This window comes from Ailuropoda melanoleuca, chromosome X (assembly GCF_002007445.2).
Source record: "Ailuropoda melanoleuca isolate Jingjing chromosome X, ASM200744v2, whole genome shotgun sequence".
Classification (NCBI taxonomy): domain Eukaryota; kingdom Metazoa; phylum Chordata; class Mammalia; order Carnivora; family Ursidae; genus Ailuropoda; species Ailuropoda melanoleuca.
The window spans coordinates 77,430,170-77,446,161 of NC_048238.1; the positions used below are offsets into that span (position 1 = coordinate 77,430,170).

Sequence of the window (15,992 nt, forward strand, 5' to 3'; positions counted from 1 at the left end):
GCCTCCAGCCATGACCATGCTCCAGAGAGATGATCTAGGCTAGAAATACGCGAGAACTATGCTAAACAACACTTCCTGCTAGGGCTCCATGTTCTCTTACATTTACAAAATGCTAATGTTTCTCCCTGAGAAAATGTGAAGTTTTAGGGCAATGTAGGCCATCTTTATTTACCAAGAATGCAAAGCAATAATCCATATCTTAGCTTTTGGAATGGAACATCTACTCATTTGCCAACTCAGGGAGACCTGGATAATAAAAAAGGATGCAAGTTTCATCCATTGTCCTTCTAGTGTAATTTTATGATGAAGAGGATGCTTTGCCCAGTTGCCAATTAATACTTTCTTGTTCTGTTGGTATGATAATCTCTTACAAATGAATAATGTTTTATGTTATACAGAGCACTTTCTCAGGTAAGGTCCCTTTAGCGCTAAAATTTTATAGTGTCATATTATCCTTCTAATGGTCCTGTGAGGTTGGTTGAAGAAAGTTCCTCAACCCGCTCTGGGCCTCAGTTTATCTGTCTATAAAATGAAAAGGTTATGCTAGAACAATGGTTTTCAACCTGGGCTGAACACTGACTTGGCTGGGGAAATTGTGAAAATACTGAAACCGATACCTGGGTTCCAGTTCCAAAGATTTTTCACCCAATCGGTATGGGGCCAGGCCTGAACACTGGGCCCTCTGAAAGTTCTCCAAGTGTTTCTAATTGGCATCCAGGACTGAAACCCAGCAGACCAAAAGAGGTATAAGGCCTCTCCCATCTACGACATTCCGAATCTAGATGTCATTTACACTTTACAGATGAGGGAACTGAGGCACAGAGAGGTTAATGACTGCCAATGGGAAAAGCTAAGTCAGTTGTAAGGTAGTAGATAGATCCTATGTCTTTCTACTCCAAGGCTCAGACCTCTGTTTCAGGCAACTTTTAGTCTGCTTAATGTCCAAAACCCACATGGTCCTTAACCTGGACTTTGCCCTGTGTATCTTTATGTACAGAAAGCCGGTATTTCAGAAATATCAATCTTGAGCTATTGGGATTCCTCTGTTGAGTTCACCACACCCTCTCCTCCATTAGAAGACCTTCCCAAATCAGCTGGCCCTGATCTAAGTATGCCTGCCTTCCTTTAGTACTTACTACTCACTAAGCCATCCTCCACTCATTCATTCATTCAACATATGAATTGGATGCATACCATATTCTAGGCATTGTCCTAGGTCCTGAGGATACATCTATAAACAAGCCAATGCCTCCGCCCCAACAGGTGTTTGTGTGCTACTCTAAAAGATTAAAAGATTTATTCTTGGTATGGCATATGTCTTCCTAACTGGATTATAATCGCCTCAAGGCTAGATACTCTGTTTTCTGGTACTTATTTAAAGTACCCCAAAGTGCCTTGTATAATACCAATAACAGATGTCTCTAATGATTATAGAGAACTCTCACAGTCAGTTACCTTTAACAGAAACTAAACCACTGATAAATTAAAAAGATTGGGCGTCTTGTTTATTCTGTATGTTATAATGAAAACTTCCTGATATTTGGGATTCTTGCCAGTGGGGAGTCATTTCTTGATATCAACAGGAAGCAGTTTAAGCTAGCCTATTTGGGATCTTCCAGATTTGAGTTATGGAATCATAGAACTTTACATATAGACAGGACTAAAGTGCATACAATGTTTGCTTTGTGGAAAGGAACTCTTAGAGTAATCTACTCTATGAAAGTAGAAAACAAGATCCAATGAGGGGCAGTGGTTTACTGTAGATTACCCAGCTATTTAGTGAAAGAGCAAGAGTCTCTATGCCCTTTGCCTAAGGGTCTTCTCCATTATACCTGCCTCTATTTCAGGAGTTAGCACACATTTTCTATAAAGGGTCATGCCTTCAGGCTCTAGACTGAAACATTAACTCTTCTCTGGGTCTCTTGCCTACCAGCCTGCCTGAATAGTTCAGATTTGCCAGGCTGCGTAATCACTTAGGTCAATGTGTGTGTGTGTGTGTGTGTGTGTGTGTGTGTGTGTGTATCCTTTTGCTTCTGTTTCTTCTGTTGAAGAACACTGGTTAACACAGGCCATGTGATAAATATATTGGGCTTTGTGATCCCAAATGGTCTCTGTTGCATATTTTTCTTCTTCTTTTTTAGACCTATACATAGTTTTCTGACCCTTGATCTACTGTATTACGAGTAATGGAAAATCAAGTTCTCCTTCAAATTCCAAAGGAAAGTTTCTTGGAGACTGCAAACTCTGATCAACCTTAATTCTTTCCAATTATATTTCACTCTTGCTTTGTATCCCCACTAGTTCTGCCTTTGTGTGAAGATTTCCAGGGTCTGTATCTTTGCATTTGTGCCGTATGTGTTACACACACAAACCCAGCTACCCCACACCGTGCTGTTCTACTTCAGACTAGCACTTGACAAGGGCAAGGGCAGTATGGAGCAGATGCTGTCATCCTTGAAAGCCACATTCAGCTGGGGGGAAGGAAACATATTGATTTAAACAGATTTTTTGCTTTACAAAAAAGGAGGGAGAGAGATTACTCAATCTGACCTCAAGGTCTTGGCCAGGTCCCTGAGGAGTAGCCAAACCCCATACCACTCAGTGAACTGAACCAAAGCCAGGACTGTTAAGCCAAGTGGTGGGGTGGGAGAGGCCAGGAATGTTTTAGCCTGCCCAGTGACAGCTACTTCCCCTGGAGTCGGAGTCCTAGCCCTAGTCCCAGTTGGAGGAAAATCCAAAAGCAGGGGCAGCTATGTAAAGTAAACCCCATGAGAGGGACCCTTCTAAATTCTTACCTTCTACATCAGTTCATCCCCAATTCCAGCCACCACCAACTTCCAGGTGAGGCTTATTGGTAGACCTTTAGCCAACAGACTCTTTAGTAACCAACATTACAGCAGCAGGAACATTCAGAACCCCATTCTGGCGTAGGTAGCTATTGCTAAAGAAGATTATGGTTGGGGTTGAGATGGTGGTGTCTACATTAACTGCCACTAAAAATAGACATATATTAAAACCAGCCCCCACCCTGATTCCCCTGGATGAACTGCAGTAAATCTATCTCATTGCTAATCAGCTTCCACACCCCCTTTCCCTCAGCTGCAATTTCAGCCTGGAAATTAATGATACCACTCATCAATCGCAGAAGTCTCTCCTTGAAGATGATGAGGAAGCGGGCCCCTCTTCCCAACCCTGAATCCACCAAACCAGAGGAAATACTGACTACTGATGGCGTTTGTCACGCTTTGTACCGGGGGTGAAATATGCTGGAACCAAACTCAGGGTCCTACTTGCTACCTCTCAACTAGTCATTGGGAGGTCCAAGTAACTACTGCTCTCTTGATCTGAATCCTGAGTCACAGCATTCTTATTCACTGCTCGGCTCACATGAGCTCACGACTAGCCCAGGAAACAGCCCAGTATATCCAAGGCAGATTATCCATTAGTTACAGTGGCACAGTGCCTGGGGCCCACTGTACTTTTATGGACCCATGAAAATGATTTCATTTCTTTTAAAATCAGAAAAAAAAACCACTTAGGTTGAAGAAAATGTTTAAATGTATAATGTTAATATATTCCTCTTTATACAAAAACAGTGGAAATTATTATTATTTTAGTGGAGGAAGGGGTCCACGAAGGCAAAAGTACCTAGGGCCCACAAAAGTCATGGTGCATCATGAAGTGTATCAACTATTCCAGAAGATCCAAAGTCTAAAGGGTAGGATGGCCCATTAGAGAACCCATACTTCTTTTAACCAGGGGAATCCCTGGGAAAGCACAAATATCAATTCCCAGCAGGCGACAAGCCAAACACTTGGAACTCCAAGCAAGGCAAGGCTCCATCCTCTTTGCAAACAGCAAGAGGAAGTTCACCTATCAACTGCCATATTAAATAAACTGTGGAGTCAAAGACTGCCAGAGGGAAGCTTTTTATCAAGGCTGTAATGTCTCTGGTGAGTAAGACCAGAAATGTCTTGACATATAAATATTTATATATGACTTCATCAGATGAGACAGCCAATACTTAAGAGAAACAGGGGCACAGGCATGTATATGCGGACACAAAGAGACTTCAATAGGTACTGGTCTCTGGCCCAAAACCTCTTGCAAGGAATATTAGCATGCTGGGCGAGCCATTCAGACCCCTAGGGTCTGCCAAATCGTTGCCAGCTGGAGAAGCATGGACTTGGTGCAAAAGAGAGCATGCAGTGGACATATACGGCAAGCACTACTTATGGCAGTTAAGTCTAATTAGTAAACCTGGCTCTGATTCCTCCAGTGAGACAGCGCCCCATGGGGTAGTGGGAGGAGTGCTGGTTTCTATAGGACTAAATCTATTGTGAAAGTTCTAAATCCAGCAATGCATCTCAGCTTCCTTACCACTGTGGTTGGAGAAGCCCAACTTTAATGCCTGTAATCAAAAGGACTCTCTTAATCTCTTACAACCTTGGGCGGTGGGTGGGGGGAGCTCTTAAAACATCTGCTAGAGAAATCTCCCCTTCTGATCAGTTTCCCCTTTTCTTTCTCCAGTTTGTATCAGGATAGATGCTCTCAAGCCCTACCCTGACCACGGATGAATAGGTGTTACCTTGGTGGTGATTGTTGATATTCTAGCAACAAAGCCCCTCTTGCCCGGGTTTATCACCCCTGTCAAAACGTAATGGAGCCTGTTTTCTTTCCATTTAATTATTCTTCTGGGCCTTGAAGGGTTTTTTTCTTTTCAAGATTTCCTAATTAAAATGCAAATAAATACCTGAGGCAGAGGGCAATGATTCCCAAAGTGCATTGTACCATATGGTCACTGGTTTTTTGTTTTTTGTTTTTTTAAAAAGATTTGGGGGGCGCCTGGGTGGCACAGCGGTTAAGTGTCTGCCTTCGGCTCAGGGCGTGATCCCGGCGTTATGGGATCGAGCCCCACATCAGGCTCCTCCGCTATGAGCCTGCTTCTTCCTCTCCCACTCCCCCTGCTTGTGTTCCCTCTCTCGCTGGCTGTCTCTATCTCTGTCGAATAAATAAATAAAATCTTTAAAAAAAAAAGATTTGGTGTTCAAACAAATTTGGGGAACACTGGACTACACAAAATCAATCAGGTTTCTTTACAGAAGGCTTATGGGAGTTTTTTTTCTAAGAGGGGAATATACTATGTAATGCTACTAAACTTATTTGATCAAAGAACATTCGATCAGACTAGTATTACATATAACACACTTTGGGAAGTATGCTCTAAACTGATAGGAGCTAACATGATAGTGAGGACTGATTTGTTAGAGCCTTACCAATTGAATCCATAAGCTGAGATCCAGGATCTGAGAAAATCAGACCCCCAAAAAGAACTGATTTATCTGGGTATGGAGCTTAAAATGTTAATGTAGGGCGGAGCACAAGTGGACAAATGACTGGCACTGCATAGTAAAATGCATATATAACATAAGCTATTCCAGAAGGGCATTTGAGCAACCATGTCTAACACAAGAGCTAGCGGAGAGTAAGGCCCTAGGAAAATGGGACCCTGGACAGGCAAGTTATGGTAGATCTGGAGCATGAGGAGCCGCCAAGAAACATTAAATCCCACAGCCTGACCCAGTCATGACTCTGTCTACTTAGTTGCCTCTGAGGGTCTTCCTAAGCCAGTCCCTGCCCTCTGATCTATTTCTGGTAATAATGACTGGCAATCTAATAACCTGGATTTGATTGGCTTCATAGCCTAAATATTCACCTGAAACAGACCTTGTCTGCCACATTCGACACAGCTGCACACTCCTGCCTCAAACTATTCTCTTAACCTCTCTGAACCTATCCTCATCTAGCTCTCCATGGCTCTAAGAGTACCTGAGCTTCTCCTCCTACCCATTCCTTTAATGCAAATATCTCCTGCCATCTTCTCCTGCAGCAACTTCACACATGAACCCTTGGTGAGCTCATCTACTTGCCTGATTTTTACTTCCATTGTTTGCAAATTACTCCCAAATCGGTATCTCCATCCCAGACCTGTCTCCCAAGTTTTAGACCATGTATACCATTACCTTCTGGAGACTCCACTTAGGTATAGCAAGGCATTCCAACTTCAATATATCTAAACTCTGCTTCTCACCTTGGATTTCCCCACCTCAATGAATGGCCCTATCATTCACCTATACATGTCAGCCATAAACCTCAGAGTCGTCTAAGTCTTCCCCCTCCCTTGCTTATGGTAGGCAGAATTCTAAGAACAACCCTTGCCTTTGTATAATCTCCTCCCCTTGAGTGTGGTAGGAACCTGTGAGCACATCATTCCTTCAATTATGTTATGTTATATGGCAAAAAGGACTTTTCAGATGTGATTAAGTTTAGTAATCAGTTGACTTTGGGTCAATCAAAAGGAAAATCATCCAGGTGACAGCAATTTAATCACATTAGCCCTTTAAAAGCAGAAAGTTTGCTCTGGTGGCAAAAGGGGAAGTTAGAGAGATTCTAAGCATGAGAAGGATTTTCTGTACCCTTGTTGGCTTGAAGATGGAGAGAACTATGTGAGAAGGATGTCAGTAGCCTCTAGAAGCTGGACATGGCTCCCAGCTGACAATCAGCAAGGAAATGGGGACCTCAGACCAACAGATCCAAGGAACTTAATTCTGACAAAAACCTGAATGAACCTGGAACTGGATTCACCCCCAGAACCTCCAGATAAAAGCCTAGCCTATCTGATATCTTGACTTCAGTTTTGTGAGACCCTAATCAGAGAATCCAGTCAAGTCTGCTTTAACTCTGACCTACAGAACCGTGAGATAATAAATGGATTCTGTTTTAAGCTACTATGTTTGAGGGGATTTATTACATAGCAGTAGAAAACTAATATGTACCCAAATTCAATTAACCACAAAGCTCTCCAGTTTCTACCTCCCAAATATTTCTTGAATCTGTTCTCTCTTTCTCTATGTCCATTACTACTGCCCGGATTTAGATCCTTCTATTCTCCTTCCTGTACTATACCACACAGCCTCCCACTTGGTGTTCCTACTGGCCTTGTCTTCTTCTAATCCAAAGCAACAGAGTGACATACCCAAACTGCAAATCCGATTATGTTATTCTTCTGCTTAAAATCCTTCAGTGGTGGGGTGCCTGGGTGGCTCAGTTGGTTAAGTGGCTGACTTCAGCTCAGGTCATGATCTCAGGGTCCTGGGATGGAGCCCAGGGTCTGGCTCCTGCTCAGCAGGGAGTCTGCTTCTCCCTCTGCCCTTCCCTCTGTTCATGCTCTCTCTCAAATAAATAAATAACATCCAGAAGCAGTGGCTTCTAGCCCTACAGGATAACATCCAAGCTCTGTAACATAGTTGACAAGGTCGTTCCTGGATCTTGCTCTTGACTTCCTCTCAGCTGCATCTTCGGCCACATATGCCTTGCTGTTTATGCTGTAACACAGGGTTTCTCAGCCGTAGCACTACTGACCTTTTAGGTCAGATCATTCTTTGTTGTGGAGAGGTGTTCTGTACATTGTAAGATGCTTAGCAGCATCCCTGGCGCCTACCAACTAGCTGTTGATAGCACCCCTCCGATTCATGACAACAATAATATGTCTAGACATTGCCGAATGCCCCCTGGGGAGAAAACTGGCCTGGTTGAAGACCATGAGGGACCTTCTGTGGCTCCCTACACTCAAGCTGGCTTTTTTCATGACCTAATATCACAATATCTGGAAAGGGTAGGGTTTATGGTATCAAGAATAAAAGTATTCTAAATCTAGGAAAAATAGACTGGGATTCAGGAATCCCATTTCATATACCTTTTTAAAGGTAAGTAACTTTGGTGGTTTGGGGATAGTCTGTGACCCTTGGTACTAGAAGTCCCCTCTGTTTAGAAAGCATCTTTGATTCTGGAGAATTAGAAGGGCCAGGAAGGGACTAAGATAAAAAGAAAAAAGAAATGACTTCTTTGTATTTACTCTAGATTTAAGAAAACTTACAAAAAAGACATCCATGTTTCCTTCCGTATTGTTTAGGCAAGAACTGTGGGCCAAATCTCTACACAGAAAGAGTGAATTTGTTTGAAGCATCCCTTGAGGCACACATTTTAGAAACATGGTCTTCGTGGTAAGGGGACAGGAGAAACCTCCAAACCCAAGAATCCCATTATTAGGTATATATTCGAGAGAAATGAAAATGTATGTCCACAAAGTTATACACAAATGTTCATAGAAGCATTATTAATAATAGCCCAAAGAAGGAAGCAACTCAAATATTCATCAACGAATGAATGGATGAATGTGGTAGATCCATACAATGGAATGTTATTCATTCATAAAAAGGAATGAAGTCTGGATACATGCTACAACATGGTTGGGCCCTGAAAACATATGCTGAGTGAAAGAAGCCAGTCACAAAAAAACTACATATTGCATGACTTGTTTATATTAAATGTCCAGAAAAGGAAAATCTAGAGATACAGAAAATAGATTAAAGATTGCTTAGGGCTAGGGGGGATATGGGGTAGGAGGTGGTAGCTAAAAGGTACAGGATTTTTTTTAGGTGATAAAAATGTTTTAAAATTAACTGTAGTGATGGTAGTGATGGTCGCACATATCTATGAATATATTAACAATCATGAATTGTACACTTTGAGTGGGTGAAGTATATCTCAATTAAACTATTACTGAAAAAAGTAACCCAAGCAATTCAGGGTGCTTCCCTACATCCCTTGCCCCAGTCCTGCTTAGCACTACCCTAAAGAAATAAGACATGGGACAAGCAAGTTTGGATGAGTCTGGGATGAGAACATCAGTAGTCTAGAGCGTGGGGGGGGACACTGCCAAGGAATAATCGTTCCTTTTAACATCTTTTATCAAGCCCTCTTGGTTTTTTTCTACTTATGAGTCTTAGCCAGCCTCATTGCTATAGCAGTGGCCTTGGAGTGAGTTAGTATTTAAAAAAAAATAAATTAAATTAAAAACTGTCTCTTATTTTCTACAAATGGTGCTGGAAAAATTAGATATAGGTTTGCCCCTAACACACAAACCAAAAATGAACCTTGACCCTTACCTCACACCATACACAAAACTGAACTCAAAATGGATCAGGTACCTAAATATAAAAGATAAAACTATGAAACTTCTAAAAGAAAACATGGGAGAAAATTTTGAGGACCTTGTGTTAGGTAAAGAGTTATTAGCTATGATACCAATGCATACTACATAAAAGAAAAATTAATAAATTAGACTTCATCAAAATGGAACAAATGCTCTTATAAAGTTAAGAGAGTCATTCAAAAGATCAAAAGACATGCTACAGACTAGGAGAAAACACTTGCAAATTGCATATGTAATAAAGGACCTGTATCCCGAATATATAAAGAATTCTTATAACTCAATAATAAGGAAACAGATAATTCAACTTAAAAATAGGCAAAGGATTGAAATAGACATTTTCCCAAAGAATACAAATACAAAATACAAATGTCCATTAAACATGTGAAAACATATTTGATATCATTAGTTATTAGGGAAATTCAAATGGAAACCACAATGAGATACCACTTCACACCTACCAGGATGACCCTAAAAAAAAGGTAGACAATAGCCAGCATTGTTGGCAAGGATGTGGAAAAACTGGAATTCTCATTCATTGATGATAAGGATATAAAATGGTGACATTACTTCAAAAAACGTGTTGGCAGTTTCTTAAAATTTTAAACATACAACCCAGCAATAACACTCCTAGGTATTTACCCAAGAAAAATGAAGGCCACATAAAAAGCTGAACATGAATGTTCACAGCAGCATCATTCATAATAACCAGAAGGTGGAAACAACCCAAATGTCCATCAACTAATGAATTAATAAATAAAATGGGATATATTCATACAATGGAATATTACTCAGTCATAACAAGGAACGGAGTACTGTTATGATACGACAGGATGAAACTTGAAAACATGCTAAGAAGTAAACCACAATAAATCACTTCATTGTATGATTCCATTTATATTAAATGTCCAGAATGGGCAAATCTGCAGAGATAGAAAGTAGATAAGAGATTGCCTAGGGATGGGACAATTGGGAACTGGAGCATGATGTCCACAGGGAGCACTGTGTGTGTGTGCGTGTGTGTGTGTGCGTGCGCGTGTGCGTGTGGTGATGAGATGACAGGGTTCTAAAATTGACTGTGATGACAGATGCACAACTCTGTGAATGTGCTAAAAGCCACTGGATTGTACACTTAAAATGGGCAAATTGTATGGTATTGGAATTATATCTCATGAAGCTTATTTTCAACACTATATTTGGAGACAGTGCTTTTCTTGCCACTTTGAGGGAATGACAACAATGAGAAGGATGAAAAGAGTGAGGGACAGGAGGCTAGTTACTTCAAAGGCTGGCCATAGAATGGTCTGCATCCCTGGATCAATCCACACTGGATGATCCTCAGTTTACTCAAGAAATAGCTCTGATGCTGACTTCCCTTATTGGCATGATCTTTCCCAGCATTGAAAATGGCACCACGGTGGTGGAGACACCTTAATAATGGCACTGTCAACCCCTGTCACAGTTTTGGCAGGCTGGCTTGTCGCTTGTTTCGTTTTATGATTCCTCCACCCTCTACTCCTCATATCATCCACTGGAAAGAAAAAGAGGTCAAAGCAAAATGATAAGTTTGAAAATATTCCTTGGTCATGCCATCACAGAAGTCTCAAGAAAGATCTGAACATAAGAATGATGCAAATACTATAGGGACCCTCCTAGGAAACAACATACCCACTCAAGTGAGTACTTCACCACATTGGAGATCTTGGGAGCCCAGAGAATTGAAGGGCATTGAGAAGACTAGTGGCTTGGTGAAAAATACCTAGACAGAAACAACACCGTGAGATAAATACTCTGTTCTCATGGAGCTAGAAGTACTCTTAAAGGTCATGTACTTATCTCAAAACCTAAGGCCTGGAGAAGAGATGTGATTGACCCTATATCACATAGTGGAGAACTGAGTGACTACTAGAACTCAGGTCTCTGAATCCCAGTTTAGGGCTCTTTGCATTGGCTGAGTGTTGGATATCGACAGACTAGTCAGTGCAGGAGACTGGAATTCTGTGCCAAAGCTTTCAAATGAAATGGCCAAGCCCCAACTCTTCACTGCTCAGAGCCAAGAGCATCTCATCAACAATAAAACTCTAAGAGGATAAATTACTGAAGAAATAACCAATTGCCAGGCTACGCTTAGTCCTTTCTTTCCTGAAGGATGGCATATTTGATGTTTGGTTACCTCCGTCGCAGTCCCTCTTTTAAAGCACAGAATCTATCTCAGTGTGAGACACCTTGAGGTATACACTATATATGGCAAGGTTGTTTGCAAACTGTCTCCTTTCACAGAGCCTGGCCTGGCTTCCCATCTTTGCTCTTTTCCATTTCGGGCTCAAGCCAATCTTCTCAAAACCTGTCTTCAGGAATTGAATCTGTGGAAGGTTGGGGAAGGGGGGATCTTTTGGTAAGACAAACATCACCTTTCCAGCCTTGATTGGCTCAAGAGAAGGTCAATGGTAAATGACCTCCCTCTTGGGGCATAATTTATGGCCACGTGGCCTTTTCTATTGAGCCCAATTTTGGCCGAAAGGGTCATAACATTAGGAGGAGGGAGAGGTTGGCTCTGGGAGAGCCGGAATATAAGTAAGACCAGATGTGGCTGGAGGGAGCAGAGATGATGGAGGGCAGGGGAGAGAAAAACTGGCTACACAGGCAAAGTAAAGACACATTCACCTTGGGAAATGCACTCAACATTTTCAAGGTTTAATCCAACTTGTCTTCCTGTATTTCCTGTGATTACCTTTGTGCTTGCAGCACCCAGTTATTTAGTAGAGCAAGATGGAGCAAGTTTTTTCTGGACTACTTAACAGCCACTCAAACATCCTCTGTGCTCTCATTTTTCCTATTTCATCATCTTATGGTTCAAAACATTTCTTAAAACTCCTGTTCTAGCTTCCAAGGCTATGGGTAATCTTGGAATCAGCTTTAAACCCTTTCATGTTATTCTGAGACGAGACCTACAATTCCTGGTCCAAGTAGTTGGTACTAGAAGGACCGAGACCGAGACACGAAATGAATTCATCCAGTTGAAAACTGGCCTAACAAAGCTAACACACATACTAAAGGCCATACTTATCCCTTAGGCATGTGTCTTGAGGCAATGATAAATCTTTGACTGCACAGACCTTGAATGTGGACAAAACCGAGACCAGAGTGCCAATATGTGTAGCATGAATATGGATGGTGTGCGGACCAGCTGCACCCCTGTTTAAGATGCCAAAAAGCTTGGAGTCTATTATTAAAGCTCTGCATCTCTAATGGAAGCATGCTTTGTGCTTTATAGAAATGAATTTAAGGTTAGACTACGGAGCTACTACTACCAAGTGAACCAGAAATTTGGGTTCTAGTTTTTATGTACCCATGATCTTAAGCATAAATGTGTGGCTTGCTTATAGAAATTAATATTTGGTTAATTTTGTCAACACACTGCAACAACCACTCCAGCTGTCAAAGAATCAAAAGAGCAATCTCACTGGAGAGTTCACCAATATGCATCATTGTCTAAACCTTCATATCTTCCCTGATCTCCTAGAAATCCCTTACAGCCCACGGGAGTAGCAAGGGCCCTGCCAACTACTCCTTATTTCATTAGCAGCTTCTTACTGAGGTGAGGAATAAATTAGAACCCCTCTGTAGTAATGACGGTTAGTCTCCCTGTCTACACAGACCACAAATATCTCAGAGGCAATGGGTGAGGAAATCTGTCTTCCATACTGGCAAAACTTAAGCCCTAAAAAGATCAAGGGCTCCAAAAGCCATCCAAACAAAATAAAAACAGGGAGAAAGAGACGACAGCCTTGTCTGCAGATTTCCTGTCAATCAGCGTAAGCCAATCAATCAAATGGTACACACAAGGACAGAAGCAACAGTAAATCTGGAATCATCAACTGGGCTGTTTGAACCGATCATTACTCAAACAATGGGGGAGAAAACCACGTGATTTTTGTCTATTGGGGATCCAGTCAGAGCAAGGCCGAAACCAAGTGATGGTCTTGATTTCATGATTAAAATGTTCCATAACAAAGAGCCTTGACCATACATTGTCCTTTCTGCCTGGTGCCACATTTAGCCAAAGTCAGACATGATATATCTAAGCAAGTCCAAGCCATTACAACACATGTGCCTTCAGCCTGCACGGAGGAAGATCATATTCCCAAGCAGTAAGAATACCCACCAGTAATCAAAGTGACTGACAGGTGTTAACATTAGAGCTGTCATCACCAGAATTGGGGAATGGGCTGGGCTCCAAAATTCTGAGTTTGGCTAACTTTCAGTATACTCAGCATCTATTTTGTAATTAGTAGGTTTGTCCCTGTACCCCCAAATTTTGTTATTTAATGTCCTTGCTGTAACCGCACAACAATGTTTGATTTGTGGGTTACCCCATGCATACCAATCTTACCAGTGAGGTTAGGGTAGTTAGTTCCTAATCATTCAGCATCTTCTGTAAACAACATTTCCTCGTGTGCTCTGGAGAATATATATATGTATAGTCCATAAAAAATGTTTGTGGTTAAATAAAATTGGGAAATCCTGGGTCTAAATTAAATGGGTTTCCTTTCTGCAGGACTTCTCAGAACATTTAATATGCCAACGAGCACTGTGAATCTCTAAGAAAGGCATATAATTTGCAGCATTTCACCACATTATTTGACCACAGAACCCTTTTATGAAAAGATGCTGGGGAGCAGGAAATGGGGACAATTTTTAGAATATACTCTGGGAAATGTTGTCTTAAAACTCTGCCCCCCAGGTGTAATACATATTCCTTTGGAAGCCTCCTATCTTTTCTGATAGAGTAAGGAGAGTGTTTGGGGTACTGAGAGCAGAGGGCTTCTCGGGACATCTCAGAACATCTACCTGAGCCATGTGAGAATCTCTTTATGTCAGTCCATTCAATCAACAATCATTTATAGAGATTCCACAACATATCAGGAGCTGAGTATTAAAAAAAAGTCAAGACTGCTTTAACTTTGCACGGTGAAGAACAGAGAAGTTCAGAGAGATCACATGATATTTGAAACAGGCCTTAAAAGATAACCCCCAGGGGTCCAAGTAGGCAGAAAGAAACATTTTATTTTTTTTAGGGAGGGATGTGGGGCAGAGGGAGGGGAAGAGGGGGAATCTTAAGCAGGCTCCACGCCCAGTACAGAGCCCAACATAGGGCTCTGTCTGAGATCATGACCTGAGCTGAAATCAGGAGTCAGACTCTTAACGGACTGAGCCATCCAGGTGCCCCCAGAGGGAGACATTTTAAAGAGAATGGGCTGTGTAGAGAGGCACACATGCCTGCCAAGGCATTGTTCTCCTCCCCTGAGCACTGCCCCCCAATGTTTCTGTATACGCACTATGTCATACACTGACATTTTGTAATGTGTTCCCCAAAGAAATGGAAGCCAATGCTTGAAGGAATTGGAGATAACATGCTGTTCTGTGTGGCCTGCTGTAGGATGAAAATCCACCCATCACTGGACTGGGAGATTGCTTACCTGGGAGGTAGGGGTGTCACTTCATTTATCACTAAATGACAAAGTGTGGTATGTCTCCACAAAACGTTGGAAATTCATGCTAAGAATGATGGCGGTAAAGTGGAGGGGAAAGAGCTATCATTTATTGATATATATGTAAATTGCCTAGCAATTGTCTCATTTAATGATGAATTGTATGCATACATATTTACATCTTGTGTTTCAATTTATGGAATGCTTTCATATCCATTATTTCTTTGGATCTTCGGGAGAGTCCTGTGAGCCTGAGTAGGGCAGGTGTGATCAGCCCCTTTGTACAGAGAAGCAGGAGGCTTCGGATAGTGAAGTGATTAGCCCAAGGTCACATAGTAAGTTGCAATATTAAAACTAGAAACCAAGTCTTCTGATGCCCAGTCTTATGTCTCTGATTTGTGTTTGTCATGCATTGCTTCAAGAGGCTGAAGGTATAAAGAAGTGGACTTATGCCCAATATAAGGAGAATCTTTCTAAAACTCACAACTTTTCAACAGTGGAATAGGCTGTCTTATGAAATTAAAATGGTGGTAGAGTATATCCTTGCCATAGGTGGGAGATTAAATGTCATGGCTTCTCAGGTCCCTGTCAATGCTAAGATCCAGTGGTCCCAAAATTTCTAGGTTCTATTTCTCCAAGATGAGGTTTCCAGTGATTAAGCCTGTTCCTGGGAAGCTCCTATTGATTATGTGCCTGGTCCTCAGGAAAGAGATACTCTTTGAGAGATGCTTGGGAGTTGGGGCTTTTCCCATTGCAGGTAAACTCATTGCTTTGGTACAACAAACACAGATCACATACAACCAATGCTTCCAGGTGTCGCTCAGATCACAAAATGAGGAACAGATAAAGGTCACAAATTTAGAAAAGTTCCCACATACATGAGTTTGAGTTTTACCAGAAAAATAAAATCTGGACGCACACGGTATATATCAGAAATTGCGGGATGAGCCATTGTTCTGCATTTGAACACTCATCAGTCACTCTGATGTATAGTGAGTCTGCTTCTTTAGAATCTATCTAGTTGTTCAAACACCAAAGGTATTTTAAGGGGTAGAAAGTATGGACTGATAATAATCCGCAGTTGTCTTCTCTGATGAGGGACCAGGATTCCCTTTAGAGCCAACAGAACCAGCCACTGTTCCAATTCCTTTGGAACGTATTTTGTCATACATTTACAGCTCCCTATGCTCAAGAGAATGGTGCATCTGTCTGATGGAGACGCCTGGCTGCATTCTTTCCCAGATATTAATATAGGTGGCACTTTAGTAGCATAACCAATGACATGAAGAACCTGATTTGGAGAGGAACAGATGGCAGCATCTTTCTTGGGCTAATTTTAGGATCCTGAAATAGTCCCTTTCTCACACAAAACCATCAGTGGAACCAAATTAAGACAGTTATGTCACATGGAAAATGGGGAAAGAAAAAACGTGGTCTAGCGTGAGGCA

The 15,992-nt window shown here is 41.6% G+C and overlaps 1 protein-coding gene across 6 annotated transcripts in view; it reads right to left on the minus strand.

Annotated features, from left to right (window-relative positions):
- Positions 1-15,992, minus strand: part of DCX (doublecortin) — a 111,203-nt gene that overhangs the window by 83,768 nt on the left and 11,443 nt on the right. The gene's annotated exons all lie outside the window — the stretch shown is intronic.